Raw genomic sequence first — 16026 nt, 5'->3', positions numbered from 1 at the left:
CCAATTTTTTTCTTCTCAGTCGATGTATTGACCCTCCCCCGCCCCCCTCCGAAAGCTTTCTGCACCTGAAGTGGCTTCGCACTGCCACCAGGATCGGAGGCATTGCAAGCTTTCTGCACCTGACCTGGCTTTGCAGAAACCTGCCTCCGTGATCGGCCCACCTTTGACCAATTAGGCGACGATGTCATGTGATAACGCTATCATGTGACTCCACGCTATGTGACGTCATGATTACGTCATAGTGAAGTCATGAGCATGTCATATGGTGCCGTCATCACGTGATTTTTTTCGCATCATTCGTGTTGACGCCGCCGCCGACGCCGACGGTCAATATTCGCGTTTGATGAGGCATATAAGGCTCTCGCCTTATTATATCTCTTCTGAATTCCCATACCACGGCTGTACCCCAATGCCCGCATGCAGCTCCAACAGAGAATACGGTAAAGCGCCAGTTCCCTCTATAATAATTTTTTGTCTCGGAAACTTTATGCGTGTGCGCGGTTCGCACATGGCATATGCTACACTCGCAGCAAGGGACGCGCGCTTCGCCAGCTGTTATAGCACACAGCGTGTCACATGCGGCATCGGATAGCGCACGGCAGCCGAGTCCCTGCATCCGGGTGGGCCTCTGCCCTGTCGGCTATGTAGACGTTATAGACGGTGAACGCGCGGCGGGTCGACGGGCGGTACGTTTGCAATGAGCGGCCGAATAAACAGTCACATTTCTCCCTTCCCCATACCATCCTCCCCCGCAAAGTCCTAACACACGGTGCGTTGTGTCACAGACGCCGCCCTGTCGGGTTTATATATACACATAAACGCACAGACAGACATAGGGTGAACGTGCGCGCACTCAGACACACACACACACACACGAACATACACAAGCGCACGCACACATGGTACATAGGAGTGACGGCTTGCAATGGGCGGACCCGTGGCGGAAGACTGCGCGCGGAGATTTCGTACGCCGCGAGTCGAGCGACTCCCGTCCGTCCAAACAGAGGGCAACGAAGCGGCGCGCGGCCGAGCACAGCGCGCACACCATGGCTGATCTCGCGTACATAGCACATAGCGACAGTGTACACAGTCAAACTTCCTCAGTTGTGGTACTTCGCTGTAGAGAAATGCTTCGTAATGCATGCGAAGAGGGCCTGTCACTCTCCGTGGATAAATTTGTGACGTCACGCCTCGCTGAAGAGCGCCTCGTGTGACGGCGCGTTGTGCAGAGCCACACACGCACGCGAGTGAGCGAGCGACCGACCGAGCGAGCGCGCACAAACACACACGCACGCTTATATATATCGTGTCACCATGCGTGATACAGTCTTGAATCAGCGTCGACTGCAGGACGAAGACCTCTCCCAATGATCCCCAACCCCCCCTGTCATGCGCGAGGTTATACATCTGCAAAACTTGTTTCCTTGTTAGTCAGTTTTAGAATATGGTATACACAAAGCTTCGCATTAGCGTTTGCCGCCACTGCGCATGCGTCATACGCTGTCCTCTTTGTCACGCACGTTAAGTGACGAAAATGGCGTATCGTAGGTATACAAGCAACGCTGACGCTACGAAGCCCCTTCTAAAGCTGCCTATTGTCTGTTCGCGTGTTTATTTGCACTATCCAATCAATTCAGTCATTACTATAGCAACTACGTATAGCTCACCGCGTGTTTATGCATGTGGTTTGCATGTGATTACAAAAGCCTGATTCCCATCTCAATTCGTTTCAAAGCACACAGGCCAGCCGAAAGTAAGGGCTTCGAACCTCTACAGTTCAGTTCCCCGTTGTTCCGCGTTATTTCCGTTGTCTCGTGCGCTTCATGGTGACGTCACGGCAGTGACCCTTCAAACCCTCACCAGACATAATCGAAATGCCACCCACCAAAACACGTGATGTTATAATAACTGCAAAGCGTTAGAAAAGAAAAGGACTACAAGAAGAATACAACATGCGCGCTAACTTTCAAGAAGTATTGTTGAAAGTTAGCGCTCGTGGGTGTTGCGTTCTTCCCTTGTGCGTGTCCTCTCAAGCGCTTTCCTGTTATGTCACACAAACAAGGCCGAACATCACCAATGGTCAAGTTCATCTGAACAAGTTCACCTGAAGTTCATAAACAGTACATCTGAGCTATGGTACAAACGTTCACCCCGGCGTCGGTACGACAAGTCCTCCCCTTATGTCCCACTGCCTTTTACGGAGTTGTTGAGGTGTTCTTAGACTAAACAGATACGTACAGGTGTCCGTACCTTCTCTTATTATTATCGTAATGACCACTATCACCAACGAGGATCGCCTCGGTGTGTACAAGTGCATAGCTATAGACAATGCATTGCACAGACATCGCTCAGGAGTCGAGGAGAGAAAGACGGCAACGCGCGCGCTCGCAAAGTGCAATAATGAATTGCTGCAGCGCAGTCGGATCCTGTTACTGCGCGGCACAGCGTGAGCCGCGGCGAAGCCCGGGCGGCACCCTTTCAAACTCCCCAGCGTGCGTGCGCGCACCCCCGCGCGTTCAACGCAAATCATGCAGTGGGTGCCAGAAAACGATTTGCACTGTAGCGAGGCGACGGCCCGCGGAAGCGAACACGATTGCTCAGGGCCCGGCCTGTTTGCTGCCGCCGCCGGCGAACCGCCACTTTCGGAGTGCATAGTGTGTGTAGTAGTAGAGTGTACCACGACCAGCGAAAATAAAAGAAAGGCCGTACCGCCGCCCGTTGCGTTTATGCTACTACTACTATTCCACTAAACAGCGCCGCGCTCCGGCGAGAGCGATGCATTCAAGGCGCGGTCATCCTCCAGCCGCCCACGCTTCTCAAGCCGCGGGTATACGTACGCGGAGGGAAGCGCGATTTGCGTCGAATTAACGCCCTACCCGGCCCCGCTTTCGAGGTGTACTGCTTGCGTTGGGCATGCCCGAGGTCGGACGCGGCTGAACGAAAAGGGGAGGGCCTCAGATCGGCACGTGTTCAGACTGGAACGCGTTGCCCATCGCATAAAACTGCGCGGCGCAGACTCGGCCTGTTGCGTAGCTTACAGATCAGTGCAAAACGTGCGACCGCTCGTTATAAGTCTGACTGAACGACGAAAGTTTCTCTTTAGTCGCGAATAATCTGCTTTGTATGGTTGGCGATGTCGACCACCCTATACGGAACAATCCGCATTTTTTCGACCCGCCGTGGTGGTTTAGTGGTTGTGGTGCTTGACTGCTGACCCGCAGGTCGCGGGATCGAATCTAGGCCGCGGCGGCCGCATTTTGAGGGAGGTGAAATGCTAGAGGATCATGTGCTTAGATTTAGGTTCACGTTAAAGAACCCCGGGTGGTCGAAATTTCCGGTGCCCTCCTTTACGGCGTCTCTAATAAACATAGCGTGGTTTCGGCACGTAAAAGCTCAGCAATTATTACTATTAGCTTCGTGTTTATTTTTTGTTATTCACTGCGCGCTGCAAGACCACTAAGTACAAAATGAACAGCAGCCGCTTACCGTGGCCCCTGTTGAATGTCCTAACTTCCGCGGTTCTTTGGTGAATCTATTAAAAGAAAGGAAGGTGATATTAGGTAAATTTAGGATGAAAGATACGTGCGCAGCACGCGAAACGAACCACAACTGAAGAACACTGGAAAGAAGGAATGACGGCAAGTTCTTTGTCTCGACCGCAACACAGGCGATGGATGTTAGCCAGTAAAATTAGCCGAACTGAGGATTGTATAGAATAACCTTACGACGGTGTTGTCCAGCTTGACTTACACGATTAGTCACGCACAAGAAAGAAAAAAAAAATCAAACATCGCGCCCTCACGCTTGTCGCGCCATCATCCGTTGATATAGCAATACACAGAAGACCCCCTTCGACAACAGTATATAGGTCTCTTTCCTGTCGCGTCGCATCACACTGCAGAAACCGCCAGCAAACAGTGCTCTAAATTGGAGAAAACCTTGCGCTAAACGCGCCTCTACGAATTCAGTGTTTTAGAACGCCTCACCTCGAACTTGTTTTTGGTATTTCTCGATTCCGAGAGACAGCGCCACAAAAGACGGGACACCAGGAAACAGAAGGACGAGCGCTGAGTGTCAGCAACTGTATTTCCCCAAGCACGGTTTAAAAAAAAAAAAGAAAAAAACTCGCGCATGGGATCTAGTCAATCTATCAAGTGACGATGCTCAGCTGCAGAGCTAGCATCTGTTTGTCTGTCAGTGCGACAGATCTAGCCATTGTCTTTCGCGGTGTGGCGTTATGGTCGCGCTGTTTACCGGAATTAATGCATTGTGTCTTAATTGCTGTCGTGTTGCCCGTGACCTTTGATGACGAATATTTGACTTTTCAACTACGCGTCTGAGCCAAAGTGGCACATTAACGTGCCGCGTGTAGGCCAGCGTTGCGTGGGCAAAATGAACCGCATCAGATAACCATCCCTTGGAAGTTACGAAACCTGCTGTTTTCGCACAAGCAGAAACGTGACGAGCAAATTCGAGACATGTGTTGTCTCACTGAAGTGGATGTCGCAACGCGACTGGTGTGGCCATGTTAAGGTGATGTATAGCAATAACTCGAAGAATCTCCAGTTTTCGTGTCATCGAAAGCAGCCCGAACAGTTTACGAAAACGTAGTTGAAGAAGAGTTAAAAGTGAACCGAAGTGCAAGCAAGCAGCACACAAACATCGTTCGGGTGAAGTACCGTTCCTGTTATTCTTTCCTTCTATACGAGTTGTAAGAAATGCTAGTTTGGAAGCTGGTCGTCTCTGAAATGCGTATCTCAAGAATGCTTGCGCAAGCGAGCCGTCGTTTGCAGGGCGGCATGAAGACTAAGACAAACAAAGAAAGGAAAAAAAAAACAAAAACATTTGTAGACGCCGACGCCTCGTCTCAAACGTTGCCTCAAACAAAGCAAAACAAAGTTTATAATCTAAGATGACCAGCGAGTTACTTCGCGCGTGCACGCGTACGTAGGAATATTAGGAAAGAAGACAAAAAGAAGAAAGCGAATTTCGCGAAGCAACTTTCGCCAGCCTTCACCGCTTTCCACCCGATTTTCACAAACACGCAAAATCATTTCTCCTTCCAAACTAGTTTTTCGAAGGTCCTTATTTTCCATTATGCCTCTACAAGAAAGAAAGTACACGGCGGCCCACCCTGAACCATGAAGGGGAGGGGCTCACCGTTCTTTTTGTTTCCTTCGTTCGTTCTCTCTGCCTCTGTGCATCTCGATTGTTCATCGCTCTCTTCTTTCACTTCAGCTTTATGGGCATTTTCACGACAAGAAAAACAACAGACATCAAAAAGTACCCTCCTCTTCGAAAGTAATGAGAACGAGAGAACTACCGCAAAAAACGAAAGAAAGAGAGAGAGAGAGAGAGAGAACTCCACGAAGCGTCCCGCCCAGTGCTCCGCGCCCAACCGGAACCAATCCTAGGGAAAGCCTGGGGACGCCGCGGACCCACTACTTGCAACCTGGGGAATCCAGTTTCGCCAACTGGGGAATCTGGGGAGGAGACGCCTAGGGAGACCACCTCCTCGCCTCTCGTGCCCGCGCTCGGCAGATGCGCTGAGCCGGCAACGAGCCGCGTCCGCGTTTGCCAGTTTCTCGCCGGCCTGCGCAGAGACCGGTTGTGTGTTGCAGTCGGTCCTCTCCTGTGTTGAGCTTCGCGAGACTTGTGTGCGAAGTCGCGCCCTGACGAAGATACCCGACTGACCAAAAAAAATTGCGGATTCTCTCCCACCTGTTGGATTCTCAGCGAGTACTGCTGCCCCTCTGTGTTTGTGTTGTGTGTCCCTTCGCTCGTCGAGGATAATTTTTTTTCTAAGACCACGTATTTTTGGGAACGTGTTGCTTCTCGTGAAAAATCGACGCCTGTGGTTCCTCTCTGAGAGGGAACAGCACTGTGGGCTCAGCGCGACGAAGGCAGTTCGTCGGCGGGCGGTGTTGGGGTGTTTGTGCCACGACTTGACTGGTCATCACGTGGGATCTCGTCTTGGAAGACCCCGGATTTGAACTTTCAATTTTTCGGTGAGTACCAACTTCATCGCGCTTCATCAGCGCGCCCACTTCACTGGAAGCAAAGTTTGTTGCGGCGTTCGCACCGGCGGATTTTGCTTCTAAACATTGCCTAACATCTATGCACCAACGCCGCATTACTCGAAGTTCCTTTTAATACGACCGTCCGTTACGAAATTTATCGCTACGAGCCTACGACACAACCGCCTCGCGCGCGGTGACACGGCTGAAAGCGCTGCTCTTAACAGTCCTTGCGATCCTTTTCTAAGTATTTCGCGGGGTACCATACCGTAGAGCAACCGTCCTTACTTACGCAACAACTTTGGGACCGTACACGCAAAAGCATCTTACGCTCGCACTTCTGCTAAGCAAAATTTCAGCGTATGTTGATACTCGACGTATTTATTATCGGCAAGAATGTTACAAAGCTGAGCAACTTTGCAGGGATTCATAATAAAGTCGGCTGGCGTTTGTGTTTTCTTGGCTTTCTTTCATAATTTTTTAGCGTCTTTTATCATTATTATCGTTAAATGTGGCCGGCCGATAGGAAAGTGCACAGGAACTAATAGCTCCGATTATTCGATTTCTAAATCCCTCTTTCTTTTTTCTCTTGTCGTCGTGATCTAGTCTATTTGTTGCAGAAAAGAAACGCTTTCTTGCGCAAAAAAGCGCTGATCCGTTACACTGTAGCCCCCTTCTTTATTACTAAGACCGCAAAGCACTTCGATACTTCTTTGCCAAGACGCTCAACTGGCACGACGTCTTCACCAGCCTTGAGGGAAACCCCATCACCGCGCGCGTTTCACGGTAGCGACACGGGGTTTTGAGATTCAAATGAGGCCGTACTCGTCGGGCGGAATTCATGACGCCGACGACATCTCAGCCGCGCACTTCGCGTGAATCAGCGTCGGCGGCGTTTTTGCGGGATGCAAATGATGCCCTCGAATGACCGCTGCGACGCCGGAAAAAGGTGCTTACGCACTCATAACTCATACAGCGAGGAATTTCGAGCAAAACATCGCCGCTCCGCATACATTATATATATCTATATATTTACATACCCCGTGTCATACAATGTATTCCTTAGCGTTACTAAGTATTTATTCTGTCGTACTGCTGGACAACCATATAATAATAATTGTTGGGGTTTTACGTCCCAGAACCACGATATGCTTATGCGTGACACCGTAGTGGAGGGCTTCGGAAATTTTCCCCACCTGGTGTTCCTTAAACGTGCACCTAAATCTTAGCACACGGGCATCGATCATTTCGCCTTCATCGAAATGCGGCCCGGGGTTCGATCCCGCGATCTTTGGGTCCGCAGTCGAGCACCATAATCACTATAGACCACCGTGGGGGGTATTGGACAACTATTTACTGCACGTTAAGTGCACTCTAACATGCATTGACTCTTAACGTTTTGACAACCAGGCGTAAATGGAAGATCGGAACGAGTCAGAAATCGGCTTGTCTTGCAAAACAAATCGCTTTTCGGCTGCTTATTATTAAGCAGCCTTGTCCAGCGCGTCGTTTATTTTATTGCTTCGTTTTTAATCGGCAACAGCGGGCAAGACGACGGCCAGACGTCGAGGCTTTAATCTTTCGAAAAACACGGGTTCATTAGTACATAGCGTAGCGACTTTTTAAAAAATGCTCTCGCCCTCTTTTGTTCCGCGCCGCAGTCGCTGTATAAACGAACATCGCTCCCCTGTTTTCTCTCATTTCAGTTCCCGCGCCTTCCGTAAAATTTAGCGTCGAGGATTTCCCAGCGCGAGCTGGGGATCGGCTTCGCGGATGAAAATTATAACGCCGGCTTTTATGAAACGGCCGGACCGTTGTGTTTATATACGCATCTTGAATCCGAGCGCGTTTTTCGCGCTGCCGCTTGCCCCGCAGTCTTTAAGGTAATCGAGATTAACGAAAGATCCCCTCCGTACTACGATTCGTTTCCTTGATTACCGCGTAACCATGGAAACCGCCTTGACCGGAGACAGAAGATCGGAAAACACGGCAAATGCTCGTACATGCGTTTCGTGGGACTGTCGTAATGTTTTCTGCGATTCCCTTTCCTTCGTCGCACACGTTTGGTTTTTGATTCTTTTTAAAGGAAAGCTCTATGTATCTGAGTAAAGCGTTCTTTGCCCCTTAGGCTGTTTTTTTTTTAATTATTATTCCTGTGTTCTACGGTCCAAACAAACACACGACTTTGTGTTGGCTTAAAAAACGGCATTAATCACACACATATTTTCTTTCCTAGAGGCAAACTGCCGGGCTAATGACCCTATACAGATGCCTGGAAGCGGTGGAGGCTTGATTTATTATTATAACGGTGTGTGCGTACCACTGAAAAAAAAAAAAAACGTCGCTGTCAAACTCCATTTTTTTTTCTATTACTTCCACCTAACTTATGCTCGTCGAAACGCATTTTCAGGAACTCTGTTTAGAAACAGCGTTCCGTTTTCGTAAACACTGATTTATTATAGTGAGCGTATATAAACGCACGCAACCAGCCGCCAGTAATCGGATGAGATAAACTGTAGTAATGAAAATAAAGCGCAGGCAACCACTATTTGAATTGTTTTATGGATACGACCGATGAACGCACGGACGTACAGAGACATGTTATGCGAAAAACAGCAAAACGGGAAAAAAGACAGACAGTGGGTTCTGGAGAACACGTATCGAATAGACCGCTTGCGTGATAGGCCATGTCGGGCAGCGCATATACTGGCAACAGGAGATGCTTTATTCAGGCATATCGCGCTACAAATACGTAGAGACTGCGAAGCAGCATTGAAAGCTTCTACAAGCGCACTTTTTTAAAAAAAACATAGCGTCAACGATGATGCGCAAAAGCCGATAAGGAGCCTATACATGCAGTACGGACAACGTTTTGCGCTGATGGCTGCGTCAGCTGGCTCCGAAAACACCTCCGCGCTCTTGCGTAGTTTATCTCGTAGGACAAATAGCTTTTATAAAAAGCTTCCTGATAATGCTATAAAATCGTGCTCGGCTGCTGACCCCTAAGTACGCGGGTTCGATTCCGGCTGTGGCGGTCGCATTTGGATGGAGTCGAAATGCGTGAACACCCGTGTATCAGGTTTAGGTGCACGCAGAAGAACCCCAGGTGGTCGTACCTCGTAATCGGGGTTTTGGGGCACCTAAAACCCCGGAAATTATTATTAATGCTAGTAGTTGCAAGAGAACACTAATGGTGTTTTTAGTACGTCCGGAGATAGAATACAATGATAATCCAGGTTTGTTGTCATCTGGAAGCCCACGCTTATGTTGGCACTAAGGCTTATAGCCGGTGTCATTACCAGATCTCTAAATAACAGTACAGCTAGAAAATTTGCCAGCGCGAAAATTTATGTGCCTCTATAAACGTGCAGCGTCAGGCATGCTACATATATAGGAGCTTTTTGAATCGTGCTTTCATACTTATTCCGCGAAGACTGTTTTTCCGGAGCATATATACAGCTGCTACTTTATTTATGAGGCAAGCATCGTGAGAAAAGATTCACAACAGAAGAGCAGAACGCAGTATAGTGCTGTTTTTGTGTTTATTGTTATTATTAATGTTTCTACTACTACTACTACTGGCACTGGTAAAGCGGCCAGCAATACTGCATACTGCCAGAGACCCGGAAAGGAAAAGCAGGAAAGCCGGCCGCGGCCTTTGATTCACCACCGCCCTTGGGAAATTTCGCACTCGCCGGTAAGAAACTTCTTTCGCGTACGTGTGGGCATTTCCTAACCGCTATTTTTAGCAAGCCGCCGCCGCCAAGCTTCCCAACGTTTAACGGTCTCGAAAAGAAACAAAAACAGTCGATCTCTACGGCTTCGCGTAAAACCGGCTTCGAGGTCCACTTTCTCGTATTTTCCGGAGAACCTGCATATATTCGCTATCCGAATGACTGACCAGGAACCTCAAGGAAAGAGTATCTTTAGCGGCTTCGCTTTATTGATACATATTTTTTTATTGCGCGTCTTTCGCAAAAGCGAGCACGCAAGTTGTAACTTCGCACGCGTGCTTCACTTCGCGCTCAGTCTCGAATTATTGATTAGTAATCAAGGGTCTTATTACTTTTTTTTTTTCACGTGCTTCAGTTCTTGATTCTCCGCTCGCGCTGACGTTTCACGGATGATACGATGACCAGCTTATGCTGTTTTATTTTATTGATTTTTTAACCACTTTTTCTGTATTTGGTGACATTATTAAGCACTTCCTGTCGGGATTTTTTTTATTAATTTTGCCTGCTTCGTAAGAGAGAGAAGAGGAAGGTTAACCAGATGGTAGTATCCGCTATGCTTCGTCAAATTTTACAATTTTGTGCGCACTTTAACTCCAGGCACTATTTCACGTGGTATAGAAGTGTGTTTGAAAATAAAAACGCGAGAGGAGAGACTGCTTATTTAGAAGTTGCAGTACTGGTGCACCGAACTTATCTTCCGATAAACGAACGCTTATCTGTCTTTCTCATCCATTCGTAGTCCTCTTGGTATCTCTCGTCGAGCAGCCGCCGATAACCTCCAAAATGTCTAAATGCCTCAGATGTCCGTGATAACAGCCCCAGGCGTACACTTTACGCTGGGTATAGAGACATTTCGCAATCAATGCTGGCGTATGTTTTAGGTTTCAATGAGCTACTGAGATACATTTTGTAAACATGCCGTGTACCTACGCGTAAACGAAAATACATTAATCCTTAAACCATTGGCCTTCCATGTGGTGCCACGAACTAACAGCTGACCAACAAACCGTGAAGCGTATAAACACGAAACGGGAGGCTTTTCTAATCGAACGCAGATATATTGCGACCGGAGAGAGATTTTTCGGTGTGCCCGCTGAAAGGTCCACCCTTCTTCCCCTGCGGCGCGGTTTAAATCATTCCAAAGCGTCCCAAGGGATCCTCCTGCGCGGCGTGCACGGTCGGTTACTATTAGAAGCTTACAAAAAATACAAAACACAACACCCTCACGCGCCATTATCGCCAAAGTTTCAGATGCCCGGGCCGACATCAACGCAGTTTCCGCCCGGAGCGCCGCACGGCAGTCGAAATCCGGTCTCTGCGCGGCGTTCGCCGAGTCCCGCTTTTTCGCATCTATAACATGCTGCAGTAAAATGGATAGTTGGGTTAGTTGGAATATTGACACGGTTGACGCAGCGCTGAAAGACAAGAAACAGAAAGCACAGGACAAGCGCTGTCCCGCAACTAACATAGTTAATGTGAAAACACACACACACAGACAAAGGAACACAAAGCCGAGCTTGGCAGACATGCACAAAGGTGAAAAAAATCAAAACGGTTAATCTAAAATGTCACTTAATATTACACGTGTCAAGCACATACGCGGAGAGTCTGCGTATATGCTTAGCACGTGTAATGTTAAGTGACATGTTACATGAATCATTTTATTTTTTTCACCTTTGCGCATGTCTGTTTTGCGTGTGCGTTCACATTAAATGTGTTAGTTGCGAGACAGCGCAGCTTCAACCGTGCCCATACCATACATTCCAAACAGTATACGCATGCGTTCCGCAGTAGGAAAAAAAGGTGCGATCCACGCACGGACGCCTCTGGCGCATATATTTTGTCTCCCACCGTGTGTTCGTCCGTCCCTGGGCGCGCATACGCAGCAGAGGCGTGCTGAAACTAATTCCCGTAATTTGTTCCTCGCGTTGAGCGAGCACGCAGGTAGGTAGGCGAGCGGCAGTTTTTACCGTGCGAGAGATATGCTGCGCGATTGTTGAGCGTGAGTTCCGTGCTCTTCGCTCGTGATGAGCGTCTTTACGGGTCCCGCGGCCGGCCGGACATGCGGGCAGCCCCGCAAACCACCGACGGGCATTTTTCCGCCGCAGCGGTGGTAGGAGAGATCCGTACACATTCGTCGCAATCTTTTTTTCTTTCTTTCTTTTATGGAAGAAGGGGGGTTGAAAGGAGGTCGTGGTTGAAGCTAGGCGCTAATGGCGGCCTGCCGCAAACCGCGCGCTCTGTGGTGTGTGTGTGTGTGTGCTGGCTGTTACTGCTTTCTTCTTCTTCTCCTCCTCCTCCCGTCATCTCTTCGGCCGAGGTCACGCAGAGCACGCACTCTTCTTCTTCGCGTTGTGCCGGCCGCCCCCTTGCAGTGCGGCGTTTTCATTCTTCCTTCCTTCATTCCTTGCTCCTCCAAGGCTGACCCCACCGAGGCTTGCTGTTGCTGCAAGCGTGTGTCTTTGCTGCTGCACGCCCCGTCCTTGGGAGCCCCGTTCGTTACGCGACGAGTTAGCTTCCTATTGCTGTGGGCTGCTTCCTTTCACTGTGGTGAAAGCCTTGCGATAGAAGGCCGTTGAAATGAACGGAGAGAGTAGTGGTTGGTACGGGGAGGGGCAACATCCTACGACCACGTGATCTGAAAACGAACTCGTTCCATTCTTTTGTTGTTTGTGTTTTAGCTTACGTGACTGTGTACCGTTGATTGTATAGCGGCAGCAAATTGGGTGATGTGCGGCGGCGGCTTGTGGAAACGGATCAACGAGACCTCCTCTTGATAGATTTACTTTCGAGTCTTGAGCGCGAGGAAGTGGCGGAAGCGGTAATGAGTTGTCGCAGTTGACGTTTGCCGTGTTACCAAAAAAAGATGGAAAGGGAGGGTTCTGTAGTGGAAGTTTGTATGCGTGGCACTGAAAATCGAAAGCTGCGTGAAGAATGGTGCGTAAGGGATACAGTCCCAGTTCGAAGATGTTGAATTTCGGCACCACCTAACCTGACTAAACACGGTTCCTCGTTTTTAGTATTTATATTTATATATATTGCATTATGACCAGTCGCCAGTTTTCTTTAAAAAAAGTGTTCCGCAGCGACTGCCCTGACTGATTTGTATTGTGGTTTATTAAATATTTAGCAGCGTAGTCTATAGAACTCAGATTTAGAAGCAGGAGGCCTACAGCGCTCGCACCTCGCTGTCTGCTCTGCATACAACTGTTTAGGTACTGCGCACGCACGACAACCCTCTTTATTAGTAATGCCAAACCCCCTTGCGCACAGCGTACGCACCCTTTAAAAACCGCAACATGTTGCACAATAAAACCGAAAATAAAAGTACCGCCGTGTCAACGAATTTATTGGTTGCGGCTGACGGTGTGTGTATACATAGAGAGTGCGCCTCAAAACACGCTCACGTCAAATAACAGGTGACCGTTCAGGTCTCCGTATAAGCCTTAATTACGCGGACGAGTTTGCGCTCAAAGTGGCATGTTCGGTATCCGGAAAACCGTTCCACGTCTACGGGGCTCGTATACGCATGCGCACGTATACGGGTATTTCGCGGAGCAATCCGCGGCCGAAACGACCACCTACAGCTCTCGTTACCTAACCCCTGAAGGCCGGGTCCCAGCTCAAAATCTCACCGCTCCTTCAGTGCCTTGGGTTTCGCGACCCTGCTGGCTGGATTAATAGCCTCGACGAAGTCACGCTGGCGCTCGGTTATTACGGAGGCCGGGCACAAAAACGACGTTCATCAGTGACTGAGCATGCGCCCGTCCAACAGCGGTGACCCATCCGCGCAGTGTAGGAGGCGTGAGCGGTCGACCTAGAGTCACCCGTGTTAGACGAAGAAAGAAAGCGACTGCTTATTGTAAGTACCGTTCATTCGCGTATAAACGCATAAACGAAAGCAAAAGAAAAATAAACGGCGACGCGCCGTGTAATTTGTTCGGTGATCCTCTTATTTCCCCGCAATATATAAGCACACACACACGTGCGCGCACATAACTTACTCTCTTACGTTTAATCAACCTAACGTTTAACATTTATGTCCCTTCGACCGCTCTCTGCTGGCTTAGTCCCTAAACATTTTTTTTAATTGGCTTTTTCTAAAATGTAGTTTGGAAAATTTCCCCTGTTCATTTAGTTTCTTTAATTGACTTAAGCCCGCTGTACCTCAGGATGGTGAGGGCTACCCCTACATTATTTTTCTTTCTTTTATCTCTGGGCGTGCGCACACACACGCGTATATATATGTAGTGTAACGATTCACGGCGCGATTGTTCCGTCAGAAGACGAGAGTTGCTGTTTGTTGTCATCCAAAGTGAATTCATTAGCCCTAAGCGAAATCGGCGCTCCACGTGTGAGGAAAAAGAAATGCAAGTGCACACAATGAAAATTAACATATACTCATTGATGAAAGCGCGCGCAGCACCTCAAACCATACAACAGGCCGCTACGGCATCAAGAAACACGCTAACAAACGAACGAGAGGCGCGCACAGTTTTTCTCTCCACACCGGTGAAGAAAGTTCGCCCCCATCTCTGTGATCCAACTTAGTTGCGGGGGTTGCGAATCAACTCAGCGATTGTCTCCAACATATCGTCACGCCGTGACGCGGCCGTTCGTTCGTTGCCATGATGGGGTTACAAGCCATACGCAGAGGTGCTTGATGCGTTGTATCGCGTAATAACAACGATAAGCGAGCTCCGGAGTTGGCAGGTACAGAGTCGGAGCGTATACTTACTAATATACGGGGAGGCCAAATTATTTCCCGAATCTGGAACCGGGATCTGTACTGCAGGAGATTGGAGCGCACCGTCTTCTTCTGTGCCGCATTATCGTGAACTGCTGCGGCACGGCAGTGACCATGTGTGTGTGTGTGTGCGCGCGTCGTCCTCCCCACCCCGCATACGCTGACCGCCGCAAGTGGGCGCCTCTGTTGCGGAGATTAATGACGCTGCGTGGCGCTCATTTTTCAAACGAACGCCTCTCTTCTCGGCGCGTCTAGCGTGACTTGCGTTTTTCTTTTTGGACGACGAAAACATCGTCGTCCACAAGGAAGCACTCCCCCCCCCCCCCTTTCTCATGCGCGCAGTGAGCGTGACGTTTCGGCGTTATCGCTCTTACCGCTGCTGCTGCCCCTGGTGAAAAAAGGAGGGAGGAGGGAAGGGCCTGAAGCCTCGTATGTCCTCTATAAGCGTTGTATATAGCGAAGTGGATTTTTGCCATCAACGCATATAGAGAAGACTCGGCCGTGGTGGAGGCTTAGCTAAACTTATGACCTCTATTTCCTTTCTTTTTTGCACTTGAGGCGAGAAAACACTTGCTAATTTCCCACCGCGATCTTCTTTTTATTCTCTCACTTGAGAACGGGCGGGTCGTCGTTAATTTCAACCATCCGGGAACTATTTTTCCGACACTTTCTTTTTTTAAGTGGCCTGGCGCGAACCCCTAAACTGGAGATAGAACATCAAGTCTGGCCTTGCTTTTTATTTATTTATTTTATTTCTTTATCTTTAGAAGCGTTCTCGCGCTTGCAGCAGCTTTGTTATTGTCTATGTCTACTGGATTCACATTAACTTCAATCCTAGCAAAAAAAATGGCGTCCTTTGTCGCCAGTAATCATGCCTGTTATATATGCGCCCTTCGCGACAAAAGCAGCATTTTTCTTCCTTTTTTTTTGTCTTTGTGTACTCTTCCTGTGTATTTATGAAATAATGTATGTTTGTCGCGCTTGCTGCATTTGCGTAACCAGGACAGGTTGTGAAGTGGTGACGTGCAAAAGCTAAGCAATGTTGCGAAAAAGACTCGTAGCTAAAGGAACGAAAAACACGTGTGGCTCGCTTGCCGTACGTGCGTTGTGCTCCGGCACGTCCTCAAGCGTTCAGCGAAAAGCAGCGTTCCGCAACGAATTGTTTGCAACGAACTTCAGTAACACTTTCTCTTTCATCTGTTGCCTTTGCGTGTCGTCTACGTTCGCTATGCTCATTTCTATAGCAGCTTTATTAAAAAAAAAAAAAAAGCTTGCACCGCATGCTAATCCTATAATGCATCATTTGTCTTCATTTCGTACGCGTGGAACTTTGTTACAAAGCTACAGCCTCGTCGACTTTGCGTTGTGTACTTGCTAGTCAGCAAACATTGGAGTAAGAGACAGACGACGCAAGAAAAAAAAAAAACTCAACGACTGCGTTTAGACAACCCTAACACGGCATTTTATGTGTGCCTTCTGCTCGGCGCAATAGCAGACGACGCACAGGGGAAAAAAAAAGAAAAAGTTG

At 48.7% G+C, this 16026-nt stretch overlaps 1 protein-coding gene across 1 annotated transcript in view; it reads left to right on the top strand.

The window, feature by feature from the left end:
• The first annotated feature begins 5585 nt into the window (after positions 1 to 5585).
• Positions 5586 to 16026, top strand: part of LOC119396591 (plexin-B-like) — a 171565-nt gene continuing 161124 nt past the window's right edge. Inside the window, 1 exon segment of the mRNA XM_037663867.2 lies at positions 5586 to 6008. The gene's annotated coding sequence lies outside the window, so the exon portion shown is untranslated.

The sequence above is a fragment of the Rhipicephalus sanguineus genome, chromosome 6 (genome assembly GCF_013339695.2).
Source record: "Rhipicephalus sanguineus isolate Rsan-2018 chromosome 6, BIME_Rsan_1.4, whole genome shotgun sequence".
In the NCBI taxonomy this organism is placed as follows: Eukaryota; Metazoa; Arthropoda; class Arachnida; order Ixodida; family Ixodidae; genus Rhipicephalus; species Rhipicephalus sanguineus.
This window is presented reverse-complemented; position numbering and strand designations above follow the sequence as displayed.